Genomic DNA, 4,624 nt, shown 5'->3' with positions numbered 1-4,624 from the left:
GGCACCTTGGAGAAAGGCCAATACTTTTGATGTTAAGGAAATCATATTAAGGATTCCTTTCCACGTTGGTAACGATTACCTGCAAAGTTTTTGAACAATTAAATAGGCTTAAAAACATGATTTTATAGTGTATCTCTTGATTTGTTGCAGATTGATGTTGGGCTTCCTTTCTCTTGGCAGTTTAAGCATTGAAGCATCAACACATTTTTTTTTGTTGTTGTGTGCACATGTGACTGCATACATGTTTCAGTGAATATTAATTAAATGCTTTATATGCGATAGAATTTCAAATGGGAAGAGGTGACGTTTTAGAAATTTGGCAGTGTCATTAGTGGAAGTAGTTTTCCCAGATAGTGAGAAACTTTGAGAAACTTAATCTGTTGCAACTTGACCTGTTATTTGTGTGCTGCGCATTCACATATAAAAAACAAATGTCCCTCCAACATCCCACACTAATGCCACAGGCTACGAATTTAATCTTCTGGGATTTACATATTAAAGAACTTTAAACAGCAAACACATTCTAAAAGATGAAAGACTTAACGATCTAGGTTTGTTCAATGTAACATTGTAATCTTTTGCTACAAATTCTGTATCTTATGGTCTTGCGTCACAACCACCTGATGAAGAAACATCACTTCAAAAGCTAGTGTGCTTCCAAATAAACCTGTTGGACTATAACCTGGTGCTGTGTGATTTTTAATTTTGTCCACATCAGTCCAACACTGGCACCTCCACATCATTCTCTTCCAAGAGTACAAAGTTAAAAATCACACAACACCAGGTTATAGTCCAACAGGTTTAATTGGAAGCACACTAGCTTTCGGAGCAACGCTCCTTCATCAGGTGATAGTGGAGGGCTCGATCGTAACACAGAATTTATAGCAAAAATTTGCAGTGTGATGTAACTGAAATTATACAATTTCAGTATAATTTCAGTTACATCACACTGCAAATTTTTGCTATAAATTCTGTGTTACGATTGAGCCCTCCACTATCACCTGATGAAGGAGCGTCGCTCTGAAAGCTAGTGTGCTTCCAATTAAACCTGTTGGACTATAACCTGGTGTAGTGTGATTTTTAACTTTGTACACCCCAGTCCAACACCGGCATCTCCAAATCATGCCTTCCAAGAGTGAGATGGTCAATTTGTGGAACTGAGAAGATCCTTCTTTACATATGTGTGCTGCATTCCAATGGTTTTTAAAGGGGATCCTGAACAAATTTTTCTCACTCATTCATGGGATATGAACATTGCTGGCTAGACCAGCATTTATTGCCCATGTCTAATCACCAGAGGGTAGTTAAGGAGTAATCACATTGCTGTGGGACTGGAGATACTTAGGTTTGACCAGGTAAGGATGGCTAATTTACTTCTCGAAAGGAAATTATGGAACCAGTTCATTTTTACTATAATCAACAGCAGTTACAAGGCAACCATTAAGGTGGCTTTTATTTTTTCCCAGATTTTTGCTGAATTCAAATTTTATGATTCATGATGGTAGGATGGATCCCTGCCTCCTGAGAACTTTGGTCTGGGCTTCTAGATCACTCGTTCGGTGTCATTACCACTGCATCACAAACCTCCCAAGGGGCTTGGAGAATTGGTTGCATCTTTCCAGCCAGACCCACCAAGTACAAAGAAGAGCTGGAGCTCGAGGTGGCTGAGCACGTCAAATTTTAAAACTTGTTTGTTCACTTGTTTTGTGGCGCCAGGAGGAGGAACAGCAATGATTTCTTGGCACCCAACGTCACAGTCAAACCCAGAACTGCTTCCCACTGATTACAGGCAGGAGGATGAAAGGCAGGAAGATGAAACCTAAGAGTTAAAATTTCCTAGGCAAAAGTGAGGACTGCAGATGCTGGAAATCAGAGTCTAGATTAGAGTGGTGCTGGAAAAGCAGTCAGGCAGCATCCGAGGAGCGGAAAAATTGTGTCAGGCAAAAGCCTTTCATCAGGACTGAACATGGCTGTCCTACTAGTGAAGTCAAGACAATTTGCCACTTTTCCCTGCCTCTGTCCTCTTGATCTCACTTAGAATTAAAATATAAGAGTCTATTTGCTGCAAGTATGAAGTAAGTGAGCATTGTATACTATTTGACTAAATGAGCCACACACACACATACTTTTCTAATGATGCACCATGAACATTGAACATTGTATTATAATGACTGGTGACTTCTCTTTCTGGGTGTGTTGTCATGAGCTTATCAAACAGAACCATTTTAATATATCGATTTTTCAAATAGAAGCTTCACCAAAGATTGCAAATAAAGAATTATTATTCCTGTCAATTCAAATTGGATATATGAATAAATGCATCATTTGCTTTCTCAGGTAAAGTCTTAAAAGTACGAATGATGGTTATGCGTCATAGGGCTACAAATCTATCAATAACTATCCTGCTAATCACTGAACATTTTGAAACAGAAGCTTTCACTCAATAAATTGTGAATCTGATGAGTTTCTATGTTCCACCAATGCACATTCTTTCACAAGATGTGTTTTGATTTTTAAAGAACTGTAGAAATTACAGGGAGTGTTTGAAAGTACTGAATATGCCAACAGGGTGGAGTAAAGCTGAGGCTGGGCATCATTTCAATTGTATTCTTCCTATTTAACTGATATTCTGCCAAATGTGCAAATTGCAAAAGATCACCTTCAAGATTTAAGCAATGAATAATCATTCTGATGACAAATAAATTGCAGACTTTGTTGCTGCTTGCCTTTACATAAATCTTTTTGTACTGCTTTGAATTGACAGATAGCAAGTTAATGCAAGGCCATAGACAAGATCAGTCAATACAAAGTAGAGCTTCCCAAAAACATGGAGAAAATAGAAAGATGGCTCTAGCCATGTTGCAAAGCTAGTACACAATAGAGTGATAAAACAAAGATTCCACTGCTTTGTCTGCTCTGTAGGAGGCACTCACCATTCAGTGGAGTGAATGCCCTCACTTGACATTGTTCAATGCATTCTTTACATCTTTGCGACTAAGAGAACAAGACAATTGCCAACATAAATCAGATGATGATCTCAGGGAGAGTAGAAGAAAGGGAATGAGTAGTTGTAGGAGAAAGTGAGGACTGCAGATGCTGGAGATCAGAGTCGAAAAGTTGGCACTGGAAAAGCACAGCCAGTCAGGCAGCATCCAAGGAGCAGGAGAGTCGATGTTTCAGGCATAAGCCCTTCATCGGGAATGTGGAGGGGAAGCAGGGAAGGAGGCTGAGAGATAAATGGTGGGGGTGCGGCTGGGGGGAAGGTAGCTGGGAAGGTGATAGGTAGATACTGGTGGGGGGTGATGGTGATAGGTCGGAGGGGAGGGTGAACCGGCTAGTTGGGAAGGAAGATGGACAGGTAGGACAGGATCTGGGATGAAGTGGGGGGAGGAGAGTTGAGGAAACTAGTGAAATTGACATTGATGCCATGTAGTTGGAGGATCCCAAGGCAGAAGATGAGGCTTTAATCCAGGGCATAAGTGAGAATTGCAGATGCTGGAGACTAGAGTATAGCTTAGAGTGATGCTGGGAAAGCACAGCAGGTCAGGCAGCATCCGAGGAGCAGGAAAAAATCGACGATTCAGGCAAAAGCCCTTCATCAGGAACGAAGCTTCATTCCTGCTGAAGGGCTTTTGCCTGAAACGTTGATTTTCCTGCTCCTCGGATGCTGCCTGACCTGCTGTGCTTTCCCAGCACCACTCTAATCTAGACACAGCTTTAATCCTCCCAGTAATGCTCCTTCTCCAATGCACTGGTTGTTGCCATCCATGCCAAGATGGTTGTAATTTGAAGCTACGTATTCTAGGCTCAGAGCTGCTTGAAAGCTGTCCTTTGACGCTTTCTCTGGTCACTTCCATTGAAAGACAGCAACCTCCCACTGGCCTTTTTACAGCCACTGACGTAGCATTGGGAGACTAGGCAAAGACAGACACTAACGGGATGCATCAACAATAATAATTTCAATTGTATCTGAGTTATTAGTTGCTTTAAATGTGAAGTTGGTATGGGGTTATTATTTTGTGCTTACTTTGTTTCAGGAATCTGACCAAGAAAACACTGCTGAAAAACACAGATCTGAAGTTGTACTCAGGGGAGCTGAAGGTGAATGAGGTGCTTATGTAGAGCCCATCCAGAACCAAAAAAGAACTCTGGTGCCATTGCTTTTTGAATAAAAAAGTCCTAAAGACTTTGAGAGAGAAAAAAAATTCTCTTCAACTCTGCATTAAATGGATGGTCTTCCATTTACTTATTGCGATTGTACTATAGCACCCCTGCCCAATCGTCAGTGGGAAATTGAGAAGCAAATTCGTAAGGAGATCTCAGTTATCTGTAAGAATAATATGGTTGTAATGGCAGGGCATTTTAACTTTCTAAACATAGACTGGGACTGCCATAGTGTTAAGGGCTTGGACGGAGAGGAATTTGTTAATTGTACACAAGAAATGTTTCTATTTCAATATGTGGATGTACCTAATGGAGAAAGAGCAGGGGAAGTGAGTGAGTTGTCAGTGGGGGAGCACTTTGGGGTCAGTGATCAGAATTCTATTAGTTTTAAAAGAGTTATGTAAAAGAGTAGACCTGATGTAAAAGCTAAATTTCTAAATTGAAGAAAGGCTCATTTTGA

Source organism: Chiloscyllium plagiosum, unplaced genomic scaffold (genome assembly GCF_037043375.1).
Source record: "Chiloscyllium plagiosum isolate Xiang-an unplaced genomic scaffold, Cpla_swu_hap1 HiC_scaffold_13, whole genome shotgun sequence".
Taxonomy (NCBI): domain Eukaryota; kingdom Metazoa; phylum Chordata; class Chondrichthyes; order Orectolobiformes; family Hemiscylliidae; genus Chiloscyllium; species Chiloscyllium plagiosum.
Note: the sequence above shows the minus strand (reverse complement) of the source record.